General features: G+C 41.9%; 1 protein-coding gene across 3 annotated transcripts in view; it reads right to left on the bottom strand.

Annotated features, from left to right (window-relative positions):
* Positions 1-7,590, bottom strand: part of KCNA2 (potassium voltage-gated channel subfamily A member 2) — a 60,190-nt gene extending 52,600 nt beyond the window's left edge. For all 3 annotated transcript variants that reach the window (XM_027856786.1, XM_027856787.1, XM_027856785.1), the window contains exon 1: positions 7,468-7,590. The gene's annotated coding sequence lies outside the window, so the exon portion shown is untranslated. The remainder of the gene's footprint in view (positions 1-7,467) is intronic.
* Positions 7,591-14,989: the final 7,399 nt, after the last annotated feature.

Genomic DNA, 14,989 nt, shown 5'->3' with positions numbered 1-14,989 from the left:
TTATTCCAAGAAGGGGTCCAGAGGCAGAAGTCCATGAAACAACAACAACAAAGATTAAGAAATCCTAAGTTAAAGGTTAATGAAAATAAAGATGTAATATTTCCCATTCAAGTTCACAGGCCTCCCGAAATCTATCCATAAAGGTCCATGGACCATAAATTAAAAACCTTGATCCATAGGCACAGACAATGGAGGAGAGAAGGGAGTCAATTTAGGACTGAAGTTAAGAGAATGGAAATAATGAATATTTTTCATTTTGTTTTCACATGGTACCAGCCCTGAACTAAATGGACACTTGATAAATATGGGATACTCCTGGTGAATGATGACTTGTTAGTGATGTTTATAGAAGAGATTCTTGGTCAGGTACAACTTGGATCAGGATGGGACTCTGGGGTCCTTTTCAGCTCTGAGATTCTGTGATGGTGCTAAAAGAATAAAACGAGTGAACAGACAGATCACCAAACTATCGAGTGAAAAGGCTGGAGGGTCCCTGGGACATGCTGCCCTTTTTCTGTTGCCCAGCATCCAGATGAATCTGCAACCATCTCACCATAGACTGGTTGCGACAAACCATGAGCAGTAGAAAACCGGTCTCACAGCTGATCAGCAGAGGGCAGCAGAGAGCAGCTGCAGTAGCCACAGCCAGTACTGAGCAGGCATGAGTCAACGCCCCTCTCTGTAAGGCATCCATGTGTGCTGAAAGCTGGGAATAGGGCAAGGCAACATACACAGAGGTATGTTCTGTGCAAAGATGCTCCCTGCACCCAGGGGCTAAGCAGGAGCCCAGGTTTAACACCCACCGCACTTTCTCTATAGCCTCTCTGGAATCTGCCTCCATTCCTTCTCATTTCCACACTGGTAATTATACTTAAAAATGCAAGCTGGTGGGACTCAGGAAGCTGGGCCGGGGAGGAAGGGAGGGAGGGACCTGAAGACTGTATCAAATGCAGTACACTCTTTGTATCTTTAGCACGAGATGTATCAGTCTGACTGAGATCTCTTCTCTCTTCTGCTTGGCCTTCCCCAAGGTTTGAAAGGACCCTTAAGGAATTATGCAAAATAAATACAATGAGGAGCAGCTGGTGTCTACTGGATAGAGACCTGGCCTTGGGGTTGGGAAGACCTCCGAGCTGGAAGGGAACTTTGGGATGACTGAGTGCACCCTTTCCATTTCACAGATAAGGCCTAGAGGGGCTGGATTACAGACAGGATATAGACTCATATGACCTCATTCAGTGTGGTACAATTGACTCTAGACGGAGAGGACTTGTATTCAAATCTCACCTACCTTATACTTTGTAAGATCATGGGCAAGACACTAAACTTTCTTGAGTCTCAGTTTCCTCATCTGTAAAATGAAGAGATTGAACTGGATGATCCTTGAGGACCCTTCCAACTCTGAATCTATGATTCTAAGATCTATGTTGCTGTTGTTGTTAAGTCATTTCAGCTGTGTCTGACTCTTCGTGACCCCGTTTGGGTATTCTTGGCAAAGATATTGGAGTGGTTTGCCATTTTCTTCCCCAGCTCATTTGACAGATGAGGAAACTGAGGCAAACAGGGTTAAGTGACTTACCCAGGGATGCACAACTAGTAAGAGCCTGAGGCCAGATTTAGATTTACCTGACTCCAGGCCCAGTGCTCCATCCACTGTGCCACCTACCTGCCAATCCAAGATCTATGCCCTGGGTTCAAATCCCAGTTCTTCTACTTACCACAAGGGAAAGAGAAGTAGATAACTGCTGTTGACTTCAAAAATTGGAATCATTTGATCTCTCACACAATTCACCCTAAAAGTTCACACTAGACAACTCATTCTGTTAGAGCAATGGTGTCAAACCCAAATAGAAATGGATGCCTGCACATTAGGAAGCCACAAGTTAACATTATCTATGTTGTATTGTAATTTGATTTATTTTGCTCAACATTTTCCAGTTACATTTTAATCTGGCTCTGGCTGCACATTGGAGTTCTGCTGTTACTTGTGGCCTGCTGGCTTGAGTCGGACACCTCCTGCCTTGGAGCATCACACACACTACTACCCCCTAGCTTCCTTTTATAAAATGTCTTCTCCCATTACAATGGAAATTACTTGAGGGTAGGGACTCTGGGGCTTGTTTGTATTTGTTTTCCCAGTCTTTACTTGGTACAGTACCTGGCATGAAGTAAACACTTAATAAATGATCTATCTATTAATGCAGCCAGGTGGTGCAGTGGACAGAGTGCTGGGTTGGGACTCAGGAAGACCTGAGTTCAAATCCAGCCTCAGACACTTATTAGCTCTGTGATCCTGGGCAAGTCACTTAACCCTGTTTGTTCAGTTTCCTCATCTATAAAATGAGCTGGAGGAGGAAAGGCAAACCACTTCAGTACCTTTTTGCCAAGAAAACTCCAAATGGGGTCATGAAGTTGAACACAACTAACTGATCAATAACAAGGTAAGTATGACTACCAGAAATGGAGTGCATTCCCAGAATCTGGAAATTACTAAGTAGGAAAAGTAGGCAATCCTGAAGAAATGGGAGCTTCACCTTTTCAGGAAGTCCACTGTTTTTTTCTCCTTAACTGAGAAAACTCTCCTCCCCGTTCACCTTCTTCACTTCATTTACGTAATTCAACTCAATTCAGTTTTTGTAGTGGAAAGAGAACTGGATTGGATAAGTGGTAAGAGGTCCTGGGCTCTAATCCTAGTGCTGTTGCTCACTGTCCTTTAACCACAGGGCTGTTGCTTTCTCTTTTGTAATAAGAGATTGAACCAGATAATCTCCAAAGTCTTCATATACCATGAGCTCTGGGCAAGGCATTTCCCTTTCTGGGAAGGCCGTGACCTAGAAAATGCTGTGGGGATTGGATTAGATAATCTCTGAAGTCCCATTCAGCTCTAAATCCTACCAGCGCAATGAAGCCACCTAGTTCCATTGTGCCTGAAAAGGAAGCCCTCCAAAACATGCCTGACAAAAAGTCATCCATCCTTTGCTTGAAGACATCTCATTAGAGGTCTTCCCACTACTTCCTGAGGAAGCCCAGTCCACCATTTGATAGCTTGAATTGGTAGGAAGTTTTTCCTTAAATCAAACCTAGGTCTGTCTTTTTTCTCCCCATCACTCCTGGTTTTACCCATTGAGGACAAGCGAAGCTAATCTGCTCTCTCTTCCACATGACAGCCATTCAGATGAATGAATGAAAAAAAATGCATTAAATGCTTACTAAATGCCAACTACTGTGCTAAGCACTGGAGTTACAAATGGAAAAAAACAAGACAGTTCTGCTCTCAGTGAGCCCTCACTCTAAGTCAAGGAGACAATACAGAAAACAAAGTTCAGCTTCAGGGTAGATGGGAAGGCCTAGATGAATGACAAGACTTGAGGGTCCCTAGAGTGAAAGTTAAATGGCACTGCCCAGAGGCTTAGAGGATATTATGACACCCTCTAGATAGAAAAGCTTGGAGGACCTTAGGACATAGAAGTTGGGAAGTTGGGAAGGTTCAGTGGTCTTCTGTCTTATTAGAAGGACTATAGTTGGTGACTGCAAGCTCATCTAATTGGTATAAACATCCATGTCCACTCTGTAGGACAGGAAAGCTGGAGAGGCCTGGACCACCACCATTGGGAAATGAGGAAATTACCTGAGTGACATTGGGATTATGGGCTCCCTCCTGTAGAAGAAGGGAAGGGAGGATTGGAGCAGGGAAGAAGAGGGTTATTGACATGAAGGTTGGGAGAGAGAAGGGTCCTCAACATGTGGTCTGGAGTATCTTGTTCGTGGAACAGCCAGAAGGCCAGTGTCACTGGTTTGAAAAATACATGGCAGGGAGTAAGGTATAAATAAGATTGGAAAGGCAGGAGGGGACTAGGTTATGAAGGGCTTTAAGCACCAAACAAAGGGTTTTATATTTGATCTTGGAGGTGACAGGGAGCAGCTGAAGTTTATTGAATAGGGGGTGACATGGTTAGACTTGCACTTTAAGAAAATCACTGTGGTGGCTGAATGGAGGATGGGTTGAGGCAGGGAGACCCACCAGCAGTACATAGTCCAGGTGTGAGGTGATGTGGACCTGCATCAGAGTGGTAACAGTGTCAGAGAAGAGAAGGGAGCATAGTCAAGAGATGTTGCAGGGGTGAAATCTACAGGCTTTGGCAATGGATTGGATAATGGAGGGTGAGCAATAATGAGGAATCAAGGATGACACCTAGGTTGCAAGCCTGAGGAACTAGGAGGATGGTGTTGCCTTCTACAGTAAGAGGAAGATAGAAGGTGCAGGGCTTAGGAGGAAAGATAGTGAATTCTATTTAAGATATATTGAATTTAAGATGTCTGCTAGACATCTAGTTCAAGATGTCTGAAAGACAGTTGAGAATGAAAGATTGGAGGTCAGCAGAAAGGTTAGAGCAAGATATGGAGATCTGAGAATCATCAGCATAGAGATAGTAATTAAATCCATGAGCATGAGATCAATCAAGTTAAGTAATATAGAGGGAGAAGAGAAAGTGCACTGGACAGAACCTTTGGAGACACCTAGAGTTAGAGAGCATGACCAGAATGAGGATCTGGCAAGGGAGATTGGAGAGTGGTCCAATAGGTAGGAGGAGAAGTAGGAAAGAGTAGTGTCCCAAAAACCTAGGGAGAAAAAATATCAAGGAGAAAAGGGTGATCAACAATGTCAAAGGCTTCAGAGAGGTCAAGGAGAATAAGGATTGAGAAAGGGTCATTGGATTTGGCAATTAAGAGATCACTGGTAACTTTAGAGAGAGTAATTTAGGTGGAATGATGAAGTCAGAAGCCAGATTGTAAGGGGTTAAGAAAAGAGTGAGAGGAGAGAAAATGGAGGCTCCTATTGAGTATTCCTTCTCAAGAAGTTTAGCCACAAGGACAGAAGAAATACAGGACAAAAGTTAGAGGGGATTGAAGCATCAAGTGAAGGTTTTTTGAGGATGAGGGAGAGATGGACATGTTTGTAGGCAGTATAGAAGGATCCAGTAGACAAGGAGGAGTTGAAGATAAGTGATGGGTAGAGATAATATAAAGGACATTCTGTTGGAGGAGATAGGATAGAATGGGATCATGTGTAAGTAGATGGGTTAACCTTGGTAAAGACTGAAACCACTTCTTCATGTGGGAAAGAACTGAAAGAAGGGATAGCGGCAGAAGATATATGGGTAATGTGAATAGGGAAGAAAAGAAAATTAGGGAGTTCATGGCAAATGACCTCAATTTTTCATACAAAATTTGAGGCAAAGTTCTCAGCTGAGATGGTTGGGGAGGGAGAGCTATAGAGGATTTGAAGAGGGATGAAAAAGGTTTGAAAAAGTTATTGTAAAGAGTGGGACAGTGATAAAGAAAGCATAATAGGATTGTCTAGCAGCAGTGAGAGCCCAGTTGAGGTTGTGTAACATACATTTGTAGTGGACCCTGTCAGAATTATTGCATTATTTTCTCCACCTTCATTCAGTAGCATGTGTATAGGAACAAAGGCATAGATAGTGGGAGTGATTCAAGGCTGAGGATTGGTAGGGCAAAATTGGCAATATGATAAGGGGGTTATGGACTCAAGAGGAGAGGACAGTGTAGTGTTTACCTAGTTCACCAAAAGGTCAACATGGGGAAAAGAGGAGAGAGTGGTAAGTACAGAGGAGATGGGTTGAGACAGAATTGAGGAATCAAGGGACTGGAGGTCAGAGTATGGATGTAGAGTAGGGTCTGGTAAAGAAAGGCAGAGGGAGAGGTAAAAAGTCAATAGATTATGGTCAGATAAAAGAATTTTGGAATTCTTTAACATGGAGGTGGTGCATTTGTGGGTGATGATGAGTTCAATGGTATGACTATCTATGTGTAACTAAGATGAGGTGATTGAGGAGTAGATGAAGAACTGAGTGGTTAAGGTATTTGAGGGAAAGTCAATATGTATATTGCATTCCCTAAGTATGAGGGCAGGAGTTGGGAAGGGGAGAAAAGTTGTGATCCAGATAAAAACTCATTGAGAAAGGAAGGTCTAGAGGCCTGTAGACAATAGCTATTAGGATTTTGATTGGGTGGTAAATACAAATAGTGTGGATGTCAAAAGAGAGGTTACTGAATGATGGAAGTAAGGAGAGAACCTGGAAGTGGCAAGGGAACAAGGAGTATTCCAACCTCCCTATATTGACCAATGAGCAAGGAGAATGAGGGTAGGTGCAGCTGGTACTGGAAAGGATGACCAGAGAGGCTGTGTCATGGGTAGGGTGAGAAATCTTTTATAGCTAGGAGATAGGACTAGGATAGGAAAAGATTTAGAATGAAGGGATGTTTGTTGCCTATGGAGCAGGCATTCCAGAGGGCACAGTAGAAGGGATGGGTGGTGTTACTTGGAACTTTGGGGTGGGAGGGTTAAGAGGAATGGGAATTAAAAATTGAGAGGTAAGGGTGGGGAATGGGGTTTGGTTCAGAATCACTGTGGTATGGTATACCCATATAAGAATGCTCATCATTAAGTACAAGGTACCACTACACTCCCCATAAGAGGTTGATGATTCAACTTGAGGCAAGTGGAGCATGAGATGGATAGTATATGGTTAGATGATCAGATGGAAAGTCACCATTCACTACTTTTCTTCCCTCTGAAGGGTGAAGATTAGGGAGCTAAGGATGCAGCAGAAGATGGAAATCTAACAAAAAATATGTTTGCTTACTTATTCTTTTTTTTTTTTTTTTGGTGAGGCAATTGGGGTTAAGTGACTTGCCCAAGGTCATACAGCTAGTATATGTCAAGTGTTTGGCCTGAGGCTGTATTTGAACTCAGGTCCTCCTGACTTCAGGGCCGTTGTTCTATCCACTGAGCCACCTAGCTGCCCCCTTATTTATTCTTTTATGATTAGAATGTAAGTTCCTTGAGGGCAGGAACAATCTTTCTTTTTGTTTGTATTTGTATTCCCAGTGCTTGACACATAGTAATCACTTAATAAATGTTTTCTTTCTTTCTTTGTTTCTTTCTCTTCCATCCTTCTTTCCTTCCTCCTTTCTTTCTCTCTTTCTTTCTTTCCATCCATCCATCCATTCATCTGTCCATCCATCTCTATCTCACTATCATTAGATAGGTTGCACCTAGGTAATGGAAGACTTTAAAAGTTGAACAAGAGTTTATGCAAGGTGTCCCAAAAGTCAGTTAAAGCTACCCAAAGACTTTTGGGAAACCTTGTATTTGATCCTAGAGACAATAGAGAACTAGTGGAGTATACTAAGTAAAATACACTCCACCCCACCCTTCCTCACACTATCTAGAGTTCTCCATGCACTCCCATCTTGGTTCAATGGTCCTTACTAATCTACTGTCTTGATGTGCCATGGCACACCCTAGGTCAAGGACAGTTTTAGAAAACAAGCATTGTAGAAGGCAGTAGAAACTAATCTAGGATATCCCACTGTACATGGCTCAACACAGCAACTTTGGGCAATGGTGCCAATCGGTAATAATCCCAAGTAAAAACTTACCTGATGGAATTAGACTTAGAGAAGGAGCTGGCAGAGGGAGGTTGGCTAATAAGCCATGTCATGGATCTTTATGTTCTGGTAGCAGTCAAGATGAGCCAAGGCATGGTCCTTCCACCATAGGTAGAAAAGGGGCAGCTGGGAGGGATCACTGAGAACTGAAAAATGTTCTCAGCTGGGACTTTTCTGACAGTCATTGTCAGAAAAACTACCTCTGATGAGTCATTCCTCTGAAAAAAAAACATCTGCTGTGTTCAGCCCCAGCCCCAGTTTCAGAGGAATATGTTACAGGGTATCAGATAGCGACTGAGAGTGGAAGGTGCTCTATTTTGGTTTTCTCACTTTCCAGTACATCTGACAGAATTTTCTTTTTGCCTAGTACCACTCTATCCATTTCACAGAAAAGAAAAACTGAGGCTTAAAGAAGGTAAGTGATTCAGTTAGTCGGTAAGTAAATGCCAGGCTGACTCACTCTGGGGTGAAGTCACCAGGGCTTACTGCCTCCCCCCCAAAATGAAAAAAAAAACCCACTTAACTCTCTCCCTTTAGTTCCATCACTCAAGGTTACTTGCTTCTATGCTGTCTGTCCCCACAATCAATCAATAAACAAGCATTCATTAAGTGCTTACATTCATTAATGTCCCTAACACTGAGAATTCAAAAACAAAAGAAACAGTCTCTGCTTTCAAAGAGCTTACATTCTAATGGGAGAGACATTAGCATATAGAAGTATTAACAAGATGCATACTGAACAGATTCCAGATAACTTTGGATGAAAAGGCATCAGGGGGCAGTGGGGTGAGGCAGTGGGGAGGGGACGCAGAAAGGGTTCCTAAAGAAGGTGGCACGTGAGCTGATTCTAACAGGCAGCTCTGGGATACAATGGGTAGACACTGGGCCTAGAGTCAAGAATTCCTGAGTTCAAATCCAGACTCAGACATTTACTAGCTGAGTGGCCTTGGGCAAGTCATTTAACCTCAGTTTCCTCATCTGTAAAGTGGGGATCATAAAAGCACCTACCTCCCAGGTTTATTGTGAGGATATTGAGATAAATATTATTATTATTGTTATTATTATTATTATACCAGGCATTATAAGAAATGGGAGTGAGAAGGGAGATCAATCTAGGCATGGGAAACTACTTCTGGTAAGTCATTCCATAGGAGAAAATCAACTGCTGTGCTTGGCACCAGCCCTAGTCCCAGCCCCAGTTTCAGAGGAACTTATTATAGGACTTCCAAGGGAGACAGATAGGGCAAAGGAAATGAGATGGGAGCAGGAACATGGAGTGTGACTGAGAATGAGATGATCTGGTGCAAAATCTTTTCTGCACAGTGATTGGCCTGAGAATCAGGAAACTTGCATTCTAGCCCTGGTTCTGCCACTAACTGTTTCACCCAAGACAAATCACCTAACTGCTCTGTGCCCCACTTCTCTTTTCTGTATAATAGAAGAGACCAGATGATCTCTGAAGTCCCTTCGAGCCAGCCCTAAAAGTAAATGGTTTCTCAATTAGATGAGAGTGGAGGGGGAGTTCCTTCTGCAACTTCACAAGTCCATGTGGCTGGAAAGGGAATAAGCATTTACATGGCATCTACTATGTGCCAGACATCCTCAACTGAATTCAGGGCTCTGTCTTTCCTAGAGCATACTGTCATCTGGTTGGGAATGTGAAAGATAGGGCTGCTGAGTAGACCTCCAACCCCTTTTCCCTCTGAGCCACCACCAGGGTAAGATGAAACAGGGTGATTACATCCAGACCCCACTGCTGCTGCAGTATTTAACAGCTGGCCTGTGACTCAGGGAAGCATTCAACTGGAGATGAGGAGGAGGCTTTCACAGCTGGTGCTAAAGGAGAACCGAGGCTAAGGGGAACAACCTACCAATCCTGCCCCCACCATCATCAAAGCAAAGGGATGGGACCACCCCTCTCCCATTTCAACAATGCTCCCCTCTCCTCATCCTCCCCATCCTCAACAGCATCTAGGGGAAGTTCATAGAGCTATTCTTGGGTTCTGTTGCATCTTTTTCTGCCTAGGGTTTCATAGACTTTCCAGGTTCCTCATTTCTTTTCCCTGCTCCTAACTCACATGACTTTCTACTGATCCTTCCATCACCAATCATGTGACTTAGCTAGGTTGTACAGTTAGAGAGAGTGCTTGACTTGGAGGCACGAAGACCTGAGTTCAAATTCTACCTCTGTTACTAACTTGATAAACGTGTGCATTAATGAAACTCATTTAACCTCTCTTGGCCCCAGTTTCCTTTTCTGTAAAATGGGGGGGTGGGGGTGGGGGGGTTGGACTGGATGGTCTGACATCCCTTCCAGCTCTAGATCTGTGATCTTACGAATAATAGACCAGGCAATTTAGACATGCACAACTTATGACATACACAGTGGGAATATCTAGAAAGTAGTAGCAGCTCTGAAAACAAGATCTTGAATGCAAAAATACAGATATAGAAAAAGATTGGCAGAAGAGAAGCAAAAGACAATTATTTTGAAAAAAAGTACGAATCAAAGCAGCTGACTTCGGAAATAGGACATGAAAAGATAACTTAAGGATCATATGTCTCCAAGAACATGAGAAATGTAAACATTTTAATAACATGCATACAGAAAATAATGTAAGAAAACATTTTTGGACTTTTGAATGCAGACAACGAAGTACTAATTGATTGAATCTATAAATCACCACCAGAGAAAAACCCCATGCTTGCAATTCCAAGGCATGTAGCAATATTGCTTCCCCCAGCCCAACCTTGTATCTCTTCTTTGTATGTGCCTTGTATATCCCTTTATATGTGCATGTTGATTTCACCATGAGATTATAAACTCCTAGAGAACAGGAACTTTTTACTTTTATCTTTATCCTATTCAAGTACTTGGCACATAATCAGGGATAAATAATTGTTTGTTGATTGGTTAAGTTTTAGAAATTTCTCTTCTAATAACCCAAATTTGTGCTCTTTACAATCAATCAGCAAGTTCTATCAATTCTACCTTGATGATGTCTCTGGCATCCATTCCTTCTTTTCCTTTTGCACTGCTGCTACCCTAGTTTAGGCCCTCATTACTTCTATCCTGGACTACTATAACAGCATCGTCTTTTGTCTCTCCTCTCTTCCAACTTATCTTTCACCCCTGCTGCTGGCTCTGAGCATACCATCCCCTTGCTCAGAAATGTTGCCTATAGAATAAAATCCTAAGTCTTCAGCCTTATCCAAGGCCTTCCATTCTAAGTCCCAACTAGAGTGTAACAAGTAATGCCCTACTTGTCTCTGGTGCACAAAGCTGAGTGGCACAGAAAAAAATTATATAGAACATTTATCTACTAATTTAAACACATGTCATTAGAATGGGGGTGGTGGTATAATTTCATAGTCTTACCTGGGGGGGTTGGCAATTAGCCAGTTAAGGTACTGGTCCCAACCTATCTTTCCAGTTTTACCTTTAATTGAAGAGGAAATAAGATGCAATAGAAAGACTGTTGAACTAGGAATTGCAGGATCTGATCTGAAAACCCAGATCTGCCATTTCTGATTATGTGACGGAACAAATCACTTAACTTCTCTGGGCTTCAATTTCTTCATTTGTAAAATGAGGAAGTTGGACTAGGTGTCCTCTAAAGTCCCTTCCAACTCTAAAACTATGATCCTATAATTAATCACTCACCTCATTAGTCCTATGTCAAGTGGGGCCATTTGCTGTTTCCCAAACATTGTGCATTTTCCTATAATAAATGCCAATTGATTGACTGATTTACAAACTTTACAAAGACCATTCATTCTTCAAGGTCCACCTCTTCCATGAAACCTTTCTTGATTGTCCAAGTTAGAAGTGATCTCTCCCTCCTGGGAGTTTCAGAGTATTTTACATATACCTCTTTTTCAGCACTAAGCACATTCCATCTTGTATTATATTTATTTGAGTCCCTGTCATATTTCCCCTACTAGAATATAAGCTCTTTGAAGGCACAGACCATGCCATGTATAACTGTATGCTCTCACTGCCTGGAGATGCCTTCCATATAAGGAAGTGATCAGTCAGTGCTTGTTTAATTGAATTTGATGAATCAATCAACAAGCATTTATTAAACACATAGTATGGACCAAGCCCTGTGCTAGGTGATAAAAATACAAGGAGAAACAATTTAACTACGTAATAATAGCTAATAATAATAGCTAGCATTTATAAAAAAGGCTTTAAGGTTTGCAAATTGCTTTACAAACGTTATGCAAACACTTTATTCTTACAAAAATCCTCGAAGGTGGGTGCTGTCCTTGTCCCCATTTCACAAGTAAGGAAACTGAGACAACAAATTAGGTGACTTGCCCAGAGTCACACAATTAGTACATATAATCTGAGGTTGGATTTGAACTCAGGTCTTCCTGACTCCAGATGCAGTGCTCTGCATGTTATGATGCCACCTACCACCAGGTACATATGTAAGTATATACACAATATATACACATTAAATCGAAGATAGGGTTTTGTTTTGTGCCTAAAGGTGACCAGGTAAGACTTTATGTAAAAGGTAGCACTTGAGCCTTGAAGAAAGCTAATGGTTCCAAGGTCAGGAGGTAAGGATTTAGTGCATCCCAGACATGATGGACAATCAATGTAAAGGTACATAGGAGATCTTGTGCTGTGTATCAGGAAACTTTGGGTGGATCCTAGTAACTTGATTTCACCTGGATAAAAATGGAAGAGAGTGGGTGAGGATGCCACACAAGATGATCTGACCTCAGAACTAGGTGGAGGTTTCCAACTCTGCACCCTACAGAGGAAGAGAAAGTTTCATGTACCATTTCCTTTTCTGAGATGGTTAGGATTTGTTAGAGGAGTGTTACATCAGATTACATACCATTATATGACATTGGGCAAATCACTTGCCTTCTCTAGGCCGCAGGTTGCTCTTCTATAAAATGGAGGGTTAGACTAGGTCAGGGGTTCTTAACCTGAGCTTTGTGAATTTGCTTTTTAAAAATTTACTATTTTAGCTGTGTGATCCTGGGCAAGTCACTTAACCCCAATTGCCTAAAAAACAAGAAAACAAAAAAATTTACTATTTCAATGTAATTGGTTTCCTTTGTAATACTTGTATTTTATTTTATGCGTTTAAAAATATTTTTCTGACCTGATGTTGAGTGAAATGAGCAGAACCAGGAGAACATTGTACACAGTAGCAGCCACATTGTGTGATGACTAACTTTCATAGACTTGGCTCTTCTCAGCAATGCAAAGATCTAAGACAACTCCAAAAGACTCCTGATGGAAAATGCTATCCACATCCAGAGAAAGAACTATGGAGTCTGAATGCAGGTGGAAGCATACTATTTTCTCTCCTTTTCTTTTGTGGTTTTGTTTTATTGCTTCATTCTTGTGGTTCCTTCCATCAGTTCTAATTCTTCTTTACATCATGACTAATGGGAAATATGCTTAATATGAATGTGTAAATAGAGTCTGTATCAGATTGCATGCTGTCTTGGGAAGGGGGTAGAAGAAGGAGGGAAAGAAAATTTAAAACTCAAAATCTTTTGGAAATGAATGTTGAAAACTAAAAATAAATAAATTATTTTAAAAAAAGAAAAAAAAATATTTTTCTGAGAAGGGCTCTGTAGGCTTCACCAGATCCTACCAAAGGGAACCAAGGCACAAAAATTGTTGAGAACCAAATCCTATGGCTGATATCAGCTTCTTAATCTAAACAGCAGCCATGGCGTCAAACACTTGTTTGGTCTGGGATCACTTCTGCCCATCTTTCAGGCTCTGGTGAAGGGAAGCCTGGGGGCCTAGATCGGTGCTGGGGGTGCTGTCCAAGGTGGCTGGCTCATCTTCCCTGTGTACTGTCTAACCAGTAAGGTTTGAGTAGCTGGTTCCCCATGGACACTTCTGAAGGTAACTGCTTAGAAGCAGAATCGTTTCTGGGCCAAGGGATGCCAGTCCCTTCTTAGGTGGGTCACATTTCCCTCAGTCTAGTGACTAAGGCACAGTAAATAGCTCTTAGTCACCAAGTATTGACTGAACTGTGCATAATCCTCTCAGGTGCCTGGGATGTTGAATAAATAATAGACACTGTATCAGAGATGAGACATAAACATAACCCACAGAAATGTGTATATAAATAGACACAATATTGCATTGCACTAACAAGAAGGGGCGAAGTCATAAATCATAGTAATAGGTTGGGGAATGGGTGTGGTGGTTGCAACAGAAAGGAAGTGATATTGCAGGATGTGGTAAGGAAGTTTCCATGCTTGTTGGTGAGGCTGGGGGGTAGGACCAGGTGTGTCTGTGTAGCCATAAAAAAAGCAGCTTGATTGGCTCAGAGGAAGGGAGTGAAGACTGAGTTTACGGGGTGGGGAAGCTAGGGAAGACGTTGGAGGTCTAGGAACTGGGCTGTTGGCTTTCTGAGCCAGTCCTCCTTCTGTTCTGTCCTGTCCTCTTCTCTAGTCATCTTTTTCAGGGCTGTATGAAAGGGCCAATTAAATGTCATTCAGCTAGAGACCAGCTGGTGGGGCCATTCCTACCCCTTCACCTCAGTCCCAGATGGTTTATTGCACATATTTCTCACATCTAATTTGGTTCTGAAAAACGCAAGCAGCGAAATAGTAAAATAGCCTAGGTCCACGGTCTTCATTATTTTCCTGCTATTCTAAAACACTTGCTTTTACTCAGTAAGGTTCTGACTCATACTCTTCATCAGCCTTGCACAGGGGGAGGAGGGGAGAGTCTTGCTCTGGTTTATTTGCAACATGCCAATCAACTGTCTGAACAGAGATTTCCTTTCTATATAGATAGAAAATTTCAGAGAGTCCTTTGATCCTCTTTCCACCTTATAACTGGAGACAAGGTATAGAGTCTTTAAAAATCATGACCTTTTCTGTTATTCCTCACCAAATGCTGATGGACCATTTGCAGCTATGGAGAGTAAGGCTAACTTTAATAAGTCCAAGAGGCTTTCAGACACTTCACAGTATGACCTTGTTGGGACAAGTATTTGCTCTTTTCCAAATTCTCTCAAATTAATCGTAGAAAAAACCCTACCTTTATAACAGGGCAGTTGTGCTTTCATTTTAATGACTTGCATCTGAACTGTGAGAGTAGGTGTGTGTTGGAAGGGATAAGCTGGGATCAGTGCTGGTTTTAAACAAAGTTTAATGAAAACATAGACGTTTGAGGGTGGTGGCTGTTTTACACAAAGATTCAATTTAACTTGACTTTTGACAGATATTTCAAATGTCTTTAATGTGCCCAGCACTGTGTGGGATTAAACAAGATAATAATAAAACATAGTCCCTGCTTTTATACAGTTTGCAACCCAGTTAGGGAGGGAACAGATATGAAGAAAAAGCAGTCAAGTGGCATTTCTTTGCAAAGATGGACTTTCTCAATCCAGCTGATTGCAGACACATGCAGGGTTGCTCATGCCTGCAGGTTTGACAGATTTGCAGACATGAAACAGATAGCCCAAGTCTTAAGTGGGTAGAATCTATCCAATAAAGAATCTTCCTTCTCCTT

Source organism: Vombatus ursinus, unplaced genomic scaffold (genome assembly GCF_900497805.2).
Source record: "Vombatus ursinus unplaced genomic scaffold, bare-nosed wombat genome assembly UNPS02011613.1, whole genome shotgun sequence".
In the NCBI taxonomy this organism is placed as follows: Eukaryota; Metazoa; Chordata; class Mammalia; order Diprotodontia; family Vombatidae; genus Vombatus; species Vombatus ursinus.
This window is presented reverse-complemented; position numbering and strand designations above follow the sequence as displayed.